Raw genomic sequence first — 20,767 nt, 5'->3', positions numbered from 1 at the left:
AATACATTTATATAAATGTGTTTATAATTATACACAAACACATTTTTCCTAGCTCTATCTGCTAAGAGAGTCTAGAGGCAATGATATAACAGTGACATGATGATGACTCACCTAGGATCCAGATCTTATTTTCTAAATATATTTTCCCTTTAAGAAACCAGGGTATCTTGGATAAAGACTGATCCAAGGCTAGGGCAAGGAAAGTACAAGATGAATCTTTCTGTGCTCTGGAAGGAAATGATTAAGTGTTAGTCACTCAGTTGTGACCAACTCTTTTGCGAGTCCATGGACCATAATCCGCCTGGCTCCTCTGTCCATGGAATTCTCCAGGCAAGAATACTGGAATGGGTTGCTATTTCCTTCTCCACAAGTAATGATGGGACACAACAAAAGGAAAGAGAAGCCAACTTGGAGGGAAACCCACTGGGCATATCTGAGATAACTTGAGCATAACAATAAATAATAATAGTAATTGATTATAATCTATGAATAAAATAAGAACCCATGAGTATGTACTGAGAAAATGAGGAGCAAGAGACACAGAGATAGGAAGATTATAACTGCAGAAGAATGTGAACTAATAAAGAAGGAATGAAGGAGTTAGTTAGGAAGTTATTAAACAATATTTATCTATGGGGTAAAACTTTAATGGGACTTCCCAGGTGGCACTAGTGATAAAGAACGCACTTGCCAATGCAGGAGACATAAGAGACATGGGTTCGATCCCTGGGTCAGGAAGATACCCTGGAGGAGGGCATGGCAACCAAGAACAACATATTTATGTATTTATATAGTCTCAAAATACCTCTCTGCAAATTAATTACAAAAGAAAAGGCTACATTACAGTGAAGAAACTATGTAACACCATGCTATACATTTTTAGGTTTTATACACACACACACACACACAAGGGGGCTTCCCTGGTGGTTCAGACGGTAAACAATCCACTGGCAATGGGTTCAATCCCTGGATCAGGAAGATCCCCTGGAGAAGGAAATGACAACCCACTCCAGTATTCTTGCCTGCAGAATTCCATGGACAGAGGAACCTGGTGGGATACAGTCCATGGGGTCACAAAGAGTTGGACACAACTGAGCAAATAACACTTTCATTTTTCATATATAAATACACACATACATATTTATACACACAAATATCTAATATATATAACATATGTATGTATTACTTATATATATTTTATACATAACATATATATTCTAATTTACAATAAAAATATTTTTATCAAACAAGCAGGATAACTTGAAGAAAATAAGAGTTAATACTTTATGTGCCTGAAATGAATTAACAAACCTGATTACAAGTTGTGAAAATTAAAGGAAAAAATTAAAACATATCTAGATTACTTTTTTACATTTTATCATTATGGTGGTATACACATATTTTCTATCATAATTATATTAATCCCATCATATATAAATTTGACATGTATGTCATTTAGATTATACTCTAATGTTAATTAGAGAGAATAGAAATAAGACTAATCTAGAGAGTTTGAGCAGAGAAGGCAAAGGCAACCCACTCCAGTACTCTTGCCTGAAAAATCCCATGGATGGAGGAGCCTGGTGGTCTGCAGTCCATGCGGTCGCGAAGAGTCGGACACGACTGAGTGACTTCACTTTCACTTTTCACTTTCACGCATTGGAGAAGGCAATGGCAACCCACTCTAGTGTTCTTGCCTGGAGAATCCCAGGGACGGGGGAGTCTGGTGGGCTGCCGCCTATGGGGTCGCAGAGAGTCGGACACGACTGAAGCAACTTGGCAGCGGCAGAGAGTTTGAGGGATCCAATTTGGGGTCAATATTAGAACTTTTCGATAACAAAATGCTCTGTCTTAACTAGAAAACCAGTGGGAGGGATGCAAAAACAAAGCATAACTCTATAGAGAGCGATCTTTCCAAAATGAAATATATTTAATGCCCCAGCTTACAGCACTTCAGTGATGCTCCATCACCCACATAACCAACTCCAAGTTTCTTTACATAGAATAAAGAACACTTGATTAACATGTGGTCCAGTCTAAATTTATACCCTCATAATATTCCTCACCACTCTGTCAAAAATTCCCACTGCAGGCACAATAGCTTACTTTCTGTTCTTAGAGCAGGTCACATTTTTCATCTTGGGACAATGGATATAGAGTGCTGTTACTCTATCCTCACTTGGAATTTACGTCAGTTTTCTAAACCTTGGCATAACTCTTACTTATCCTTCTAGTCTATCTCACATATCACTTTCTCAAGGAAGCACTTCCTTATCTGCCAAATTGGAATACAATTCCTAAAATACACCCTACTTACAGTGATATATTTCTTATGAAGTTATGCTTTGTAGCACTTGTGTCTATGGCTCTGGATAAGGCTGCCTTGTTTGGAATTTTAGCTTTGCTATTTAACAGCTGTGTAATGTAGTGCAAGTTAGCTTGGCATTTTTGGTCTTAAGCTTCCTCACTTAGAAAACATAATTATTATACTCCTCATAGTCATACTATAATATATAGTATATACTCCTCATATTTTGGCCAAAATCACTGCAGATGGTGACTGCAGCCATGAAATTAAAAGACGCTTACTCCTTGGAAGAAAAGTTATGACCAACCTAGACAGCATATTCAAAAGCAGAGACATTACTTTGCCAACTAAGGTCCGTCTAGTCAAGGCTATGGTTTTTCCAGTAGTCATGTATGGATGTGAGTTGGACTGTGAAGAAGGCTGAGCGCTGAATAATTGATGCTTTTGAACTGTGGTGTTAGAGAAGACTCTTGAGAGTCCCTTGGACTGCAAGGAGATCCAACCAGTCCATTCTGAAGGAGATCAGCCCTGGGTGTTCTTTGGAAGGAATGATGCTAAAGCTGAAACTCCAGTACTTTGGCCACCTCATGTGAAGAGCTGACTCATTGGAAAAGACTCTGATGCTGGGAGGGATTGGGGGCAGGAGGAGAAGGGGACAACAGAGGATGAGATGGCTGGATGGCATCACTGACTCGATGGATGCGAGTCATCCTGCAGTTCATGGGGTTGCAACAGTCAGACACAACTTAGTGACTGAACAACAACTCCGGGAGTTGGTGATGGACAGGGAGGCCTGGCGTGCTGCGATTCATGGGGTCGCAAAGAGTTGGAGACGACTGAGTGACTGAACTGAACTGAATGCAAAGAGCCAACTCCCTGGAAAAGATCCTGATTTTAGGAAAGACTGAAGGCAGGAAGAGAAGGGGACGACAAGGATGAGATGGTTGGATGGCATCACCAACTCAATGGGAACTGGGGCAAACTCTGGGAGACGGTGAACAACAGGGAAGCCTGGCATGCTGCAGTCCATGGGGTTGCAACAGTCAGACACAACTTAGTGACTGAACAACAACTCCTCATATTATACTCCTCATAAAGAGTACTGAAAGAAATAATACATGTACATGTAATAAGTGATAAATATAGTTCACAAGAGGATGCCATTCTATTTTAATCTTCATAAAAGTAGATATAAATAACTTTTGGACCCCTGACACTGCTGTGATGAAACAATTTGGCCTAACATGGCAGCTTAGCTGGTAAAGAATCTGCCTGCAATACAAGAGACCCCAGTTTGATTTCTGGGTCGGGAAGATCCTTGGAGAAGAGATAAGCTAGCCATTCCAGTATTCTTGGATTTCTCTAGTGGCTCAGATGGTAAAGAATTTACCTGCAATACAGGAGACCTGGGTTTGATCCCTGGGTTGGGAAGATCCCCTGGAGGAGGGCATGGTAACCCACTCCAGTATTTGTTATGGGTTCCCTGGTGGCTCAGACAGTAAAGAATCTGCAAATATGCCTGCAATCCAGGAGACCTGGGTTCAATCCCTGTGTCAGGAAAATGCCTATCTTAAGTGAAATCTCAATGAAATTTAACATGGTAAGAGAGTTTCCTTAAGATTAAAGATCTCTATTTTTCTTTCTTCGTGGCTCAGATGGTAAAGAATCTGCCTGCAATGCAAGAAACCTGAGTTCAATTTCTGGGTTGGGAAGATTCCCTGGAGAAGGGAATGGCAATCCACTCCAGTATTCTTGACTGCAGAATTCCATGGACACAGGAGCCTGGTGGGCTACAATCCATGGAGTTGCAAAGAGCTGGACACATCTGCACAATTGCACTTTCACTTTGACTTTTTTCAAATTCATCTTATAGTTACTTTTTTATCTTAATTTTATTTTCTTAAATATAATTTGTTTTAATTGGAGGCTAATTACTTTACAATATTGTATTGGTTTTGTCATACATCAACATGAATCCGCCACAGGTATACACGTGTTCCCCATCCTGAACCCTCCTCCCTCCTCCCTCCCCGTACCATCCCTCTGGGTCATCTCAGTGCACCAGCCCCAAGCATCCAGTCAGTGTTTTTAATAGAATTTTAGGGTTTTTAAAATGTTATTAGAATAGTGCACTAGTATAAAATGAATGCAGTGGGTAAAATTACACACAAGGGCGTTTAAATAACAGTTCTTGACAGTCTGGGGTTTAGATAATTCTCTTCTAACCAATCAATACTTTATAATGGAGTTCAATTGAACTTGGCAGTCTTTGGCTAAATTGTAATAGTGTACCTAGACATTCAGTACAGAAAACAGAAAACACTTTTGTTTTCATTTTTTATTAGTAAAAGAAAATGAGGAATTGTCAAGGATTTCTTTTCCCCTTCCTCCACCATTTTATTTTTGTATTGGTGAACTGTAGAAAGTATTTTTACATTTATGATCTGCAGAAAATTTATAAACCCGTATGTGATACTTTTAAAAAACCTATATATAGAAGTCTACTATTCCAGAGCATGGATTTAATACAGTGTGGTTCCCTAGGATACATTCTGCATAAAAGTCTTACAATCCTTGGGGCAAACACAGCACCAGCTTTGTAACAGTGAAGAGCAAATCTGACTCCATATGAGATCTGTTTCTTTTACTTTAACCTTTGTAGTCTATTGCCTTTGCTGCCAGATAAGAATGCTGCCTATATCCTGAAATATATAGCATAGCCCAGTCTCAAGATTCTGATCTTTTATTTCCATTCATCCAGAGATTAATAGTTGCAAAATAAAGAATAACATTAGTCTTGCTGAAAGTTTACAAGTACAGCATGACCTGACCTGTGGGGGTAGCTGTAAGAACAAGGGATTCCCCCACCAAGAAGTTTACAACAACCAACCCTCCTTCACCTTGCTTTTAAAAATGTTTTGCTGAAACCCTTTTGGGTGTTCAAGGTTTTGGGGGACATGAGCCACTAATTCTCCTTGTATGGCCCTGCAGTAAACCTTTCTCTATTTCAAACTCCAATATTTCAGTTTGCTTGGCCTCACTATGGATCCAGCACACGAACTTGTGTCTGGTAAGTTTTTTCAAACCAGAAATAGGAAGTTGCAAATGTGTTTTTATTGTTAACAGAAAATATTTAAAATATCACAAGTATGCAAGAAAGATACAGAATCTGAATAGCCACAGTCCAACAGTTATCTTGGCACCAAGTGTGTAGTACTTGGGCACACTGAAACAAATGCCTTAGGATTGTCTGTCTTTTGCTGAACAAGCCTCAGCTATATACACTCAGAGAGTTGAATATTTATGAGAGAAATTAATAGAAGCAATCACTCAAATGTCATCCCTAAATAGGGACTGGTACTTATCCTGATATTCCTAAAGGACTTTGTTGAAAGATTTAGAAACCTGGGATATGAATACAGGAACACTATCAATGCATTTAATTTTTCTGGGCATAAGAGAAAGGTGCAGAGGTGGACAGAGTGTGGTTTGCCAGACCCTATCAAACCAGATATTTTCATCTTTCTTTCTCCTTCCCCTACCCAAACATTTGAAAATGAAAAGATTTAGACTTTCTCTTTAAGTCACCTCACACTGCCCAATTGTCACAGAGGTGAAGGTGGATCATCCAGAGAAAAGCAACTAAGAGCCGAATGATAGAGAAATATAAGACAGCCCAAACTGAGACTTTTGGGGAAGTCAAGGCTTTAGTTTAAAAGTTAAGCCATCATTCTAGAAATCTCATGTTTTCTGAGTTATAAAGAATGTAGACACCTTACTTCTGATCATGCAGGGCCAGCTTTATCTGATCAACAGTCCCCTTGAGAACTAGAAAAAGATAAATGAAAAGGAAAATGCATTTGTTTGAAAGTACTGGAAAGTCTAACAAGTCTGTCAAGAGTCAGAGAATAAGACCTCACAGGAAGAGAAGAATACTGGGATGAGCTGGATATTCTGCATTAACTGTCTCCTCAAGGCCTCTGTCTATTTGCAAGTGGCACATGGCCAAGAGACTGAGAAGCCTAGCAGAAACTAACAGCTAAGAGGCTGAGAACATTAGCGGAGCTTTTGGCAGTTTATGGATATATGGACACAAAACTTGAAGTTCATGGATACCAAAGCAGCCAGGATTTATTGGGCCAAGATTCCCCAAAAAAGCAAAATGTTTTAAGGTGAGCCTGACATTCTGCATCAGTTTTCCCCAGGAGATACGTTTATGCCACATGCAGCACATGATAAGAGGATAATGAGCTGAATAGAAACTAGAAGCTATGGGGCTGAGAAGCCAAGCAGATCTATCTGTAGAGCTGAGGACCCACCAAGAAGGGTGAGTGGTAATTATTCCTTTAGTTAGAACCATGCAGGGTCATGGAAGTACTATACCATAAGAGTAAGACTGAACAAGAAACAGAACAAAGCAAAAGTCATTCTTTCCTGCACTAAGACAGCATAAGCCAGACTCTCAATTTCATTTCTAAAAATGTCAGATATTCCTTAAAACAGGACTAGATGAGTCAAAAAAAAAAAAGAAAGAAAGAAAGAAAAAGACCATAGGAACAGACTCACTGGAGATCTCAGATAGTAGTTATTAGACATGCGTTTTATTTTTTTCATATTCATTCATCCATTTGTTTGTTCAATAAAATTTGCCTTTTTTCGTATCTTTATATAATTGACAAATAACATTGTGTGAGTATAAAGCACACAGCAGGATGATTTGACACACATGTATATTGTGAAATAATTACCACAATAACGGTTCCGTCCCTGGGTCAGGAAGAATCCCTGGAGTAGGAAATGGCAACACACTGCACTATTCTTGCCTGGAAAATTCCATGGACAGCAAAGCCTGGCAGGCTAGTCTATGGTGCTGGAAAGAGTCAAACATGAGCAAGCGAATGAGCACAGCAAGGTTAATTAACACATTCATTACCATTGTGTGGATATATGCTGAGGACATTTAAGACCTACTCTGTTAGAAAATTTAAAGAATGTAATACAATGTTAACTAGTCACCATGCTGTACATTAGATTCCCAGAATTTATTCATTTTATAATTTGAAGTTCATACCCTCCGACCAGCAACTCATTTCCCCCAATCTTCAGCCCCTGACAACCACCAATCGTCTATTTCTAAGAGTTTAGATTTTTTAGATTCTATATATAAGTAAGATTATATACGGAGAAGGCAATGGCACCCCACTCCAGTACTCTTGCCTGGAAAATCCCATGGACGGAGGAGCCTGGTGGGCTGCAGTCCATGGGGTCACTAAGAGTCGGACACAACTGAGCGACTTCACTTTCACTTTTCACTTTCATGCATTAGAGAAGGAAATGGCAACCCACTCCAGTGTTCTTGCCTGGAGAATCCTAGGAACGGTGGAGCCTGATGGGCTGCCATCTATGGGGTCGCACAGAGTCGGACACGACAGAAGCGACTTGGCAGCAGCAGCAGATTATACAGTATTTTTCTTTCCCTTTTTGACTTATTTCACTTAGCTTACTGCCCTCCAGGTCAATCCTTTTTGTCACAAATGGTAGGATTTCCTTTTTGTGGCCGAATAATATTCCATTGTATAGATATACCACATTTTCTTTAACCATTTATCCACTGGCATACACTTAGATTGTTTCCATGTCTTGGCTCTTGTGAATAAACTGCAGTGAACGTAGTAATGCAGATATCTCTTCAATTAATTATTTCTCTTCCTTTGGGAATATACTTAGAAGGAGTATATGCCCAGAAGGAGGATGCTGAATCATACATCAGTCCTATTTTTTTCTTTTTTTTGAGGACCCTCCATACTGTTTTCTATAATGGCTATACTAACTTATATTCCCAACAACAGTGCACAAGGGTTCCTTTTTCTCCACATCCTTGGCAACACTTGTTATCTATTCAGACATGAATTTTTTAAATGACTTTGATTAATATGTTCAAGAAAATATATGAAAAAATGGAGAATGTCTCTAGAGGACTGGATTCTATAAAATATAACCAACAGTAAACTCTAGAACTGAAAAAGATAATAACCAAAATTAAACAGATTAGAAACAGAAGAAGATAATAAAACTAGAATGTGGGTCAACAAAAAATATCCTAACTGAAACAGATTTTTTAAGAGATAAATGTAGCATAAAATCATCAAAGTCTTATGGAAAATAGTAAAGATCTAACATATTTAGAATTATAGAAAGAGAGGACAGACAGAATGGGACAGAGCAATATAATTTAATATGGAAACGTAGTTAAACAAATTGAAAAATTAGAAAAGTGAAAATGGAACATTATCATAATACAGAGATAGTAATCACAGGAACTGGGGCTAAAGGAACAAAGATAAGAGGTTGGATTATTAGCAACTGAAAGCCTGCAGGAGATTCTCTGTGAGCTGGGACTCAGATCCCTAAGGGGGATGCTGTCCATCTGTGCTGCCATCTCAGGAGCTCAGAGTAGGGGGTGTCTTATGGAGCTGGGAAGGGGTGCTTTCTTGCTGCTTCTGTGTCTGAGAGGGCATGGGGAGACTAGTTCCAGGAGTGCTGAAAAAAGCTGAGACTGGAACCCCAGCTATTGCGGTGGGCACGGGAGGTGATGTTAATAGAAAATTAGTAGTCTGCCTTTAGTGCCACAGCCTAAGAGAAGTGGTATGGCAAAGAAGAAATATACTTTCCATATTCTGCACATCGCAAGCATAAGCGTGGGTTTAGAGACAAGAGTAGTTCAGTAACCACTATGAATCTCCAGAAAGATCAATACAAAAGAAACCACATCTAGGCATTCATAATAAAATACTGAAAAACAAAGACACAAAGAACAACTTTAAAACAGCCTGAGACAAAAGACAAATTGCCTTTAAACAGTACAGAGACAGGCTGGGGACCTTTGCTGCAGTGTTTGCACCTGAACAAACATCTCCAGTGACAGAATACATAAAGGACTGAAATTAACTGCAAGCGTGTGCAACTGGGGCAAATCAAGAGCAACAAGATACAAAGAGACCAAAACCCAATCGCTACTTCTGAGGCGTCAGTAGCAAAAACAGGCTATGACCTAGGACCCCTGCAAACAGCACCAGCAAGGGGGTGGGCAGACCATCTAAGTCACCCACTGGCCTGAGCCATGTGTCTGCCCCTACCCTCAGCCAATTTAAGGGACTAGGTCACCCCACCAGCTCAAGGAGTGAGCAAGGGCCCCTGTTACTTCTTCTCACTTCCTCCAGCTGCAGCAAGTCCCAGTAAAGCCTTGCCTGAATGTCTTGTCTGACCTCACATCAATTTGTATTGATTAAATAGAGTTTAAGAATCCAGGCTGGTAAGGGTACCACCTTTAGACACGGGGCAACTGTGGTCCAGGCCTGAAACTGTGTTTTAGGACTTGTTTGACCTCCTTCCCCGCCTGTTATTCTTCACAGGATGAGGGTCTTGCAGAGGTAACTGGATACAGCCAACCACAACCACCACACCCTGCAGCTCCTGCTCCAAAGAGCTGGGCCTCAGAAATCTCTGCCCAAACAACCTCAGGTCGCTTCTGGGTCTCAGGGCCCTCTTTCCACAGAGGCTCACACACCAGGCCAGAGGAGTAAGCATCGAGCTCCACGGTGTGTGCTGAATTATGCAATCATGTACAGACTCCCTCACTTCATAAATGACCCAAGGGCCTCCATTTGTACCTTTTACTCGGGAAATAAGTAAATGTGAGCCTGCCTTCCAAGGAGCCAACATTAGACTGAAATTGATTTCCCAACAGAAATGACGGAAGCCTAAAGACTGTGGGTTAATATTCCAGAAAGCATGAAAGAAAATAAATGCAAACGCGCTCTATGATCAAAATGTACTTCAAAGGGAAAGAAAACATACCTCATAAAGCCCTGGCGAGGCGAGGAGAGAGGAGGCCCACGCCCTGCGTGCTGGATGCCTGGTTCCACACCACTGTTTACCGTGTGGTTTGGCACCAACAGACGGATTCGGCTTCTCCAGATCAGGTGGCCGGTGGCAAGAAGGGAGAGGACTGTGAAAAAGGTTCGAGCTTAGAAGGCAGCCTACCCCAGGGCCAATGCAAGCACACCTCTCCTCGTGGCCGCTCCGCAGCACTCACCGGTGCTTCGGCCCTTGGCCTCCGTCCAACCACGCGGGCCGGTTCCACCCACCTGGCGGCACCATGGCAACCGTGATGAAACTTAGAGCTGGTTTCTTCAAGCTGGCTCCTTCGGCCATGGCGCTAGCATAATGGAGGACAAGCTGGTGGAAGTCCTCGAGACCTGGGAGAGTGAGGAGCAGAAGCCGTGCATGGCATCCTGAGAATCATCAAACCCCGCAAGCAAGTGCATATCTGGTCCATCCCCATCCTGTGCCAGTGCGGTTCCTGGGAGGTCACTGAGGGCTACTGGGTCCAGCAGAGCTTAGCATTGCACACCCTTCAAAGTAAGTATTGGTTAGTGAGAAGATGCGAGTGTAGATAAAGTAAAAGCTTTGGTTTGCCTGATGATGTATAAATGTGCTATGTTGATGTGCCATTTGGCGGCGCTAAAGCTGATGTTAAGCTCAGTCCCAGGAACCATACTGATAATACAGTGGAAAATATCACAAGGAGGTTCACCATGGAGCTGGAAAAACAGAGCTTTATTGGTCCTGGCATTGATGTGCCTTCCCCAGTCAGGGCCACAGGTGAGTGAGAAAATGTCCTGGATTGCTGATACCTGTGCCAGCACCGATGGGCACTGAGATATTAATGCACATGCCTGCTATTACTGGTAAATCCATCAGTCAGAGTGGCATCCACAGAGGTATCCCTGCCACTGGTCATGGTGTTTGCCATGGGATTGAAAATTTCCTCAATGAAGTTTCTTACACAAGCATTTTACGAATACACTGGGGTTTGGAGATTCGGCAATGTGGGCCTATACTGTATGGCATATTTACATCATATTGATGCTAAATGTGTTGATGGTGGTGAAGTCGATGGGAGCATATGAAATTCAGATGGCACTGACCCAAAGGAACTAGAAGACTTCAAATTGCAGCATGAATCAATTCTGGACTTCCCTAAAGCAAAACCCTTGGAAGGAAGCATCTTGGAAGCAGTCTGTGACATACCAGTCCCTGCAGCCAATGAGAAGCAGTTGACCAAATCCAGCGCACTGAAAGCAAGGATCATTGCTGAAGCTGCCAGTGGGTCAATAACTCCAGAACCTTAGGTTTTTCTGAGGAAGAACAGTATGGTTATTTCTGATCTCTACTTGAATGCTAAGGGCTTCCCTGGTGACTCAGACAGTAAAGAATCAGCCCACAATGCAGGAGACCAAGGTTCGATCCCTGGGTTGGGAAGATCCCCTGGAGAAGAGAATGGCAACCCACTCCAGTATTCTTGGGCTTCCCTGGTGGCTCAGATGGTAAAGAATCTTTCTGCAATGCAAGAGACCTGGGTTCAATCCCTGGGTTGGGAAGATCCCCTGGAGAAGGGAATGACAACCCACTCTAGTATTCTTGCCTGGAGAATCCCATGGACAGAGGAGCCTGGCAGGCTACAGTCCATGGGGTCTCAAAGGTTGGACACAACTGAGCAACTGACACACATACACACACTTGAATGCTAAGGGAGTGGCTGAGGAATATAGTCAGCTATGGCCATTTGACCTTCAAATATGACAGATTCTAACCACCACTTGCTCACGTTTTTTCAAGAGAATTTAGAAAGAAGATTTGGAGGGTGTGGTGGAAATAGTCCCATTGTACCCACAGCAGATTCTAAAACAGAGTACCAGGTACATCCAAGAAAGATATTGTGTAGTTTGGTTTAGCTTACACTATAGAATTTTCTGCCAGGCAAATCATGCCCACAGCCACAAAGGATAACCCAGGATTGGCTGCCTATGTCAGTGCCATTGAGAATGTCTTTGGGATATACAATGAAGCTGGTTAACTTCTTCACTACCCTATTTATCTAAAACTTCTGCTAAACTGTTGTAAGTTCTATAACCACAGATATCTTTTTCTGTTACAGACATTATTCTCAACAAGTCAAACCAAATCAGCCCTTTAAGAAAGAAATTAAGGTTTAGAATATCATAGACAGGTTGAAGAGTGTGAAAGTATTACAGAAATTAACTGTGCCAGAGGGCTGTTTGGGATATCATACCTTTAAATAAAAAGACTCTTTTCATCTAGTCATGCTCCCTTGCTCCATAGCTTGTTCTCAATATGTTAGTTACCTGTTGTTTGACCTCAGTCATCAGTTGCTTGCAATATTTTGCCCTGGCCAAGTCTGAGATGGGACTGTAACTTTGCATTTAAGAAGTGGGTGTTTAGCATTTTCAGAAAGTGGGATGGTCCTTAAGTGAGTTTTATTACTTCACATCAGCAAAATAACTCAATTTCACAGGTTGCAAGCAAAAATAACAGTTGTTACTCTTTATGCAATCTATTATTTTAGAATGAAATAAGGACACGATGCTGTAATAAAATTGCCTTGAATCACTTAAGCCTATACTGGAAGCAATGAATGCTTATAAACATGAATTTAGAAAGCTAGCATTTTTATGATATCAGCAGTATCATTTGTAGCTCATCAGTTCTGTATTGTTATCCTACAAACATAAAAAGCTGGATGGATAATTGCTACAGTTTTGAATATAACAACTATCCATCTATAGAGGATAGATGGTGGAAGCTGTTTTTGTTATGGCTCTTTGAATTTGCTAAATGCAAATATGACGCGCAGTCCAAAAAATGCAGTAATCTCCTTATCATGTTAATTAGTTTTTCATTTTTCTAATTATCTATTGAATTCAAGTAGAGTATAATAATTCAAGTAGAGTAACCCAGAAAAAGACTACTTAGTCTCCTTGTCTGGAGTCTGCCTGGCAGCTCTAAGCACTGCCGATGTCCCCAGCCCTGCCTGATTTTGTATCCCTTTTCTTTTAGAGGCCTCACATATACACACAAGCTTAATTAACACAGTGGAGCTTAAAATATTGAGTTGAGTGTTTTGTTTGGGATTTTTTGGTTAAGGCCTTTTGAACAGCAGAATATCAGTGAAATACTAGACATTATTTATGTAATGAATGAGTTATTTTTTAAAAACAGTCATTCTCTTTCAGAAATTTCTAATTACTTTGTAACTTTATGACTTAACCTTAATATGTTAGTTACCTATTGTTTGACCTCAGTAATCAGTTGCTTGCAATACTTTGCTCTGGCCAAGTCTGAGATAGGAATAAAAATAACTGTTTAAAATTTACCTTTGCAAAACAAAAAATATGAAAGGGAAATATTTTCACACAAGAAATAGCTGAAGACATTTGGCACCAGTATACTTTCCCAACAGAAATAACTGAAAGTATTTATACAGAAGGAATAAGTTCCTAAATGGAAACGTTTTGAAATAGAGGAATGAATTTAGAGCAGCTGAAAGTTTGAACATGTAGGTAAATTTAAATGGCTATTAATCTCATAATAACAATGTCTTGAGGTATTATACACACATGTACATATATATACATACATACACACATAATCAAAATACATGATAATAACTTTACAAAAGGCTGGAGAGGGACGAAAGTTTAAAACTATGCTGAGATCTTTATATTGTCCCAAAAATACTATAAAGTACTCATTTACAGGATGCATATGCCAATATGGGACTTCCTAGGTGGCTCAGTAGTAAAGAATATGCCTGGCAAGCAGGAGACACAGGTTTTATCCTTGGGTCAGAAATATCCCCTGGAGAAGGAAATGGAAACCCACTCCAATATTCTTGCCTGGGAAATCCCTTGGACAGAGGAACCTGGTGGGCTACAGTCCATGGAATCACAAAGAGTCGGACATGATTTAGTGAAACAACATCAACATATGCTAATATCCAGGGTAACAACTAAAACAAGGGTAAAATTTTGTCTCTTAATGGAAAGAAAAGATTTTTTCTTTTTTCTTTTTTAAAGAAATTTATTTATTTTAATTGGAAGTTAGTTACTTTACAATATTGTCTTGGTTTTGGCATACATCAACAGGAATCCACCACAGGTATACACGTATTCCCCATCCTGAACCCCTCTCCCTCCTCCCTCCCTGTACTATCCCTCTGGGTCATCTCAGTGCACCAGCCCCAAGCATCCAGTATCATGCATCAAACCTGGACTGGTGATTCGTTTCATATATGATATTATACATGTTTCAGTGCCATTCTCCCAAATCATCCCACCCTCTCCCTCTTCCACAGAGTCCAAAAGACTGTCCTATACATTGGTGTCTCTTTTGCTGTCTTGCATACAGGATTATCGTTACCATCTTTCTTAAATTCCATATATATGCATTAATATACTGTACTGGTGTTTTCTTTATGGCTTATTTCATTCTATAATAGGCTCCAGTTTCATCCACCTCATTAGAACTGATTCAAATGTGTTCTTTTTCATGGCTGAGTAATACTCCATTGTGTATATGTACCACCGCTTTCTTATCCATTCATCTGCTGATGGACATTTAGCTTGCTTCCATGTCCTGGCTATTATAAACAGTGCTGCAATGAACATTGGGGTACATGTGTCTCTTTCAATTCTGGTTTCCTCGGTGTGTATGCCCAGCAGTGGGATTGCTAGGTCATAAGGCAGTTCTATTTCCAGTTTTTTAAGGAATCGCCACACTGCTCTCCATAGTGGCTGTACTAGTTTGCATTCCCAACACTGTAAGAGGGTTCCCTTTTCTCCACACCCTCTCCAGCGTTTATTGCTTGTAGACTTTTGGATCACAGCCATTCTGACTGGTGTGAAATGGTATCTCATTGTGGTTTGGATTTGCATTTCTCTGATAATGAGTGATGTTGAGCATCTTTTCATGTGTTTGTTAGCCATCTGTATGTCTTCTTTGGAGAAATGTCTATTTAGTTCTTTGGCCCATTTTTTGATTGGGTCATTTATTTTTCTGGAATTGAGCTGCAGGACTTGCTTGTATATTTTTGAGATTAGTTGTTTGTCAGTTGCTTCATTTGCTATTATTTTCTTCCATTCCGAAGGCTGTCTTTTCACCTTGCTTATAGTTTCCTTTGTTATGCAAAAGCTTTTAAGTTTAATTAGGTTCTGTTTGTTTATTTTTGCTTTGTTTTCCAATACTGGGAGGTGGTCATAGAGGATCCTGCTGTGATTATGTTGGAGAGTGTTTTGTCTATGTTCTTCTCTAGGAGTTTTATAGTTTCTGGTCTTAAGTTGGCTTCCCTGGTGGCTCAGAGGGTGAAGTATCTGCCTGCAATGCAGGAGACCTGAGTTTGATCCCTGGGCCAGGAAGATCCCCTGGAGAAGGAAATGGCAACCCAATCCAGTACTCTTGCCTGGAAAATCCCATGGACAGAGAAGCGTGGTAGACTACAGTCCATGGGATCGCAAAGAGTCAGACACGACTTCACTTTTTAGATCTTCAATCCATTTTGAGTTTATTTTTGTGTGCAGTGTTAGAAAGTGTTCTAGTTTCATTCTTTTACAAGTGGTTGACCACTTTTCCCAGCACCACTTGTTAGGTTAATCCAAAAGAAAGTAATATGAAGTAAGCCAGAAAGAAAAACACCAATACAGTATACTAACACATATATATGGAATTTAGAAAGATGGCAATGACGACCCTGTATGCAAGACAGCAAAAAAGACACAGATGTGTATAACGGACTTTTGGACTCAGAGGGAGAGGGAGAGGGTGGGATGATTTGGGAGAATGGCATTGTAACACATATACTATCATGTAAGAATCGAATCGCCAGTCTATGTCCAATGCAGGATACAGCATGCTTGGGGCTGGTGCACGGTGATGACCCAGAGAGATGTTATGGGGAGGGAGGTGGGAGGGGGGTTCATGTTTGGGAACACATGTACACCCGTGGTGGATTCATGTCAATGTATGGCAAAACCAATACAGTATTGTAAATTAAAATAAAGTAAAAAAAAAAAAGAAGAAGAAGAAGAAAGTAATAGAGAAAAAGGATATCAAACAGGTATGACAGTAGTAAGATGGGAAGTTAAATCACTAAGTATATTAAATGTGATGGACTAAATACTGACTAAAAGAGATTATCAGCCAAATTCTGCTTTATCTTAAATATCAGATACAGAAAGTTTGATGACAAAGGCACAAAAAAATGCTACCTCTTCTTAAAAAAAAAAAAAAAAAAAGCTTGTAAGGCAACAATAGGGGCTACCCCTGTGGTTCAGCTGGTAAAGAACATACCTGCCAATGCAGGAGATGCAAGAGACACAGGTTCATCCCCTAGGTCAGGAAGATTCCCTGGAGAAAGGAATGGCAACCCACTTCAGTATTCTTGCCTGGAAAATTCCACAAACAAAGGAGCCCTTGGGGTTGAAGAGTCAGACATGATTGAACACACACACACCACTACCACCAAGGCAGCAAGAAGATCTTGGTCAAAGGCTCTCCTTTGTCTTTTTCCAGGGAGAGATGTTAGAATTGGAGAGGTAAATCTGAGATTGTTGAAGTGGGGTGGCACTCACAGTCAATTCTAGTTTGTACACATGAGGCAATATCAATAACCTACCCAGAGGTGCTTTTGGAAAATCTGCAGTCTAATTCAAAAGAATAGCTGTTGTTCAGTTGGTAAGTCAGGTCCAACTCTTTGCAACCCCATGAACTGCAGCATGCCAGGCTTCCCTGTCCTTCACTATTTCCCCAAGTTTGCTCAAACTCATGTCCATGAGTTGGTGACCATCCAACCATTTCATCTCCTGTCGCCCTCTTCTCCTCCTGGCCTCAGTCTTTTCCAGAATTAGGGTCTCTTCCAAAGAGTCACCTCTTCATATCAGGTGGCCAAAGTATTGGATCTTCAGTTTCAGCATCAGTCTTTGCAATGAATATTTTGTGTTGATTTCCTTTAGAATTGGCTTGTTTGATCCCCTTGCTGTCCAAGGGATTCTCAAGGGTCTTCTTCAGCACTCTAGTTCAAAAGCATCAATTCTCTGGTGCTCGGCCTTCTTTATGGTCCAAAAAAATAGAGATAGTAGCATTTGAGAAGCAATATTCTCTTTAGCTCAAACATACAGGTATAGTCCTGGGCCTGGGATCACTGGAGCTGCTAAAAATAAAATTAAATGTTTTTAAAAAGCCCAGTGTCCAGAAATCTCTTTTAAAAGGCTCCACATTTACCACTCCTCATTTTCAGGTCAGACACACAATGACTTAATTGAGTTAGGAAGCCTTTTATGATTCTATCATGTCTTTAGTTAAAATGTCTGAATTTCATATTCTAATTGTTCAATTAAGTCACTGGTGGATTCATGTCAATGTATGGCAAAACCAATACAGTATTGTAAAGTAAAATAAAGTAAAAATTTTAAATTAAAAAAAAATAAAAATGAAAAATAAAAGGTCCTTAAAATACCTGTTTCCAGGACCTTCATAGTATTTCAGCTGCTGTTTCAGTTAAAGAGTAAGCAAAGTACCAAGGAGAAATGTCTATTCTTACTGAAATCTTTTTTGAATCTTCCATAAACATTGGAAGTGGCCCTATGTCAACCACCTTTTAGCATTATGTCACTCTTTGTTCTTGGGAGATTCTCTCCTAGGCCAATTTTGAGTAGTTTTTCTCCTGTTAACATCCGGGATATTGCATTAGTAACGTCCGCAGCAGAGACTTTGGTGAGTGACAGAGAGTCCGTTTTTGTAACAGGCACTGTTGCATGGCTTGGACACTTCCATTCCTATTTATAGCATGTATCCAACTGGCTGCCTTCAGAAAGTAAACCAATGCATCACCTTGGTATGCCAGTTCTCTGAGTCAGTAATTAGGTTATTTTGCTCAGTATCTATGTGATCTACTCTAATTTTCTTTCTAAAATCCCATAAGTCTTCCACAACTGTTCTTTACTCACAGCATTCTTTAATTGTTCATCCATCAAACATTTACTAGCTAGACCACTGGGTCACTGGCTATGGCCTAAGTCTGTTATAACCTGACTTTTTATGTACCATTTTACCAATTAGGACTTTGTTCTAGAGCAAAATTATTTTTGTACTGCTAGTGAACTGCTTTCAGTTCAGTACATTGTGCAGAATACTTTTGCCTTTTCAACAATGGATTTACTGTCCACTGGGCACATAGCTGGAGAAGGAAATGGCAACCCACTCTAGTATTCTTGCCTGGAAAATCCCATGGACAGTGGAGCCTGGCAGGCTACAGTTCTTGGAGTTGCAAAGTCAGACAAAATAGCCACTGAGCAGGCATGCATGGCCACATAGCAGCAGGCTTCTACAAGAAATGTCATTTTTCAATACAGGAGCTCCCACTAGTGGAGCAAGCAGACCATTACACTTCATTGAGAAGGGGGTCACAAAAGTCGGATGATTCAGATCCTGCCAATAGAGAGGCTACCTACTCATGAATATGAAACCATGTCCAAACCACTGTGTCCTTGTCTTTTGAAGTAAAATGCTGATTCAAGAATTAATGATTGGGAAATGTGCAGATACAGAAACAAAGAATAGTTGTTGGACTAGGGAACTGATTTAGACTGTAATTCTGCCACATAATAGTATTACCAAACACCCAGTTCCCCGAAAGATAGAAAGGCCTGACACACATTCCTAAGTTGTTTTACAGAAAGCAGATTCCCCTCCAGATGAAAACTGTGACCACAAGAACATACACCCTAGATTTGTTGAAACCAGAAGGCTGATGCTGCTTGAAACTTCACCTCAATGCCAACCAGTCCCAGAACTGTCCACGAGCTGATCACATCCTGCTCCCTGGACATTATAAAACTATTCACTATCTCCTCCGGGGTGGGTCAGACAGTCTTCAGGGAATTAGCCCACTGCAGCCCCTTTCTACTCTTTCCTACTTCACCCAGAATTCTGTCTCCGTTTCTATTTGCCACCGGTGAACAGAGGCTGAGTTTCAGCAACAAATAAGGTACACTCAACTCCATCTCAGCATATTCCTAAGTATAGCATTTGCATTTTTTCAAGGAATATTGTTGTACAGCGCTCTCTTTGTATGAATGTCTTCCTTAAATCACTCATATCTTGGTAATTGGTTGTCCTTCAGCCAAATGGGTTGTTTCCATCAGAGCTTAACAGCATGCTAGGAGCTGTGTGTGAAGTGGGTTGTACTTAGTCACAGCATAATTTTCTAATTCAAAACACCACTAACTGCCATTGGGTGGCAGAATTAGACTTTTGCTAATAACTTCAGTCTACCTGAATGTTAATAGTAGACATGTATAAAATCATTGGTCCATTAATATTGTATAGTAACAGAGATGCAGCTTGTATTACTACCCTTTGAATATCCTCAAAGATATCCTTTGTTCCAGTTTATTCGTATTTAGTCTTTTTCCCTAGTTAACTCTATAAGAGATGACAGGATACACAAATGTGCTGTGTATCCACTAGAACCTATCGCTCCACAAGACTTTGTCCTTTTTCTTGTTACTAGGACCCGATGCAGATAGTAATTTATTCCTTACTATTTATGAAATGTTACTAGAGGCCTCAACTTGGGATATCCCCAAATATTTGATTTGTTTCAGCCCTAAATCAGTCACCCCTGACTACTTCTTCACATGGTAATTTCCAAATTCTCTTGGCTTCCTTTTCCAAAGAGGAAATTTTATTAGCAATAATATTGATGATAATAATAATATATTAATATATTAATTTTATATTATTATTATATTGATAATAATATTGAGGATATTATCAATGTCATGAATCAACTTACTTTTGGAAGTGGTCATATCTAAATCTGGTTGTGACAGTGACAGTATGATGCACAATTCAGGTACCCTTATAGAAAGGCAGTATTGAATAATGGAGTCCATCTTGCAGGAAGAGGAACTGTATTTGACCTGCCTTCCAGAATGAGGTATAAAAAAACCAAGTCACTTTAAGCAAAGCGTTGACCTTCAACCTGCTGAACTATCCCCATATCTGGCATAGCCAAGGTTGTGGATAGAAGCACTTAAAAATTCAATAGTCAATAGTCAGCTGCTCGATGTTTTCCATAAGTCTTACAGGAATATTACAGAGAGAGTTAGAGGAGACTTGCACTCCTATTCTAATGCTTCTTAATAAGGACTGAGGTTCACTGTTCTCTTGTATTCAGGTACTGACTAATAATTACTATAAAAGAGGGTGCGGGCAGTGCTAATGGAGCCCACTTAACATGTAATTGGAACCAAGCAAAGAGTGAACTTTCCCAACATTTGGCTACAAGCTGATAATAGCAAGGCCCTCTACTCAAGTACCTCCTCTCTTCAACACATTTGGGCCAATGTGATGTCACCTCAAGATGTACATCTCTCACTTCTCATTTCCTGTCTACACTTTTCCTTGACCTTGATACCTTCTGCCACAAAATCAGCATAACATCTCAAGGTTTATTTTGGGTCCCTGAACATTGCTTTCTGATTTCCCTGCAAATACAACAGACATCATGTAGCAGAATTCCTAGAGAAGTTAGTATGT

The 20,767-nt window shown here is 40.2% G+C and overlaps 1 pseudogene; it reads left to right on the top strand.

Moving 5' to 3' along the window:
* LOC102173717 lies at window positions 10,138-19,870 on the top strand (annotated as a pseudogene).

Source organism: Capra hircus, chromosome 5 (genome assembly GCF_001704415.2).
Source record: "Capra hircus breed San Clemente chromosome 5, ASM170441v1, whole genome shotgun sequence".
Taxonomy (NCBI): domain Eukaryota; kingdom Metazoa; phylum Chordata; class Mammalia; order Artiodactyla; family Bovidae; genus Capra; species Capra hircus.
This window is presented reverse-complemented; position numbering and strand designations above follow the sequence as displayed.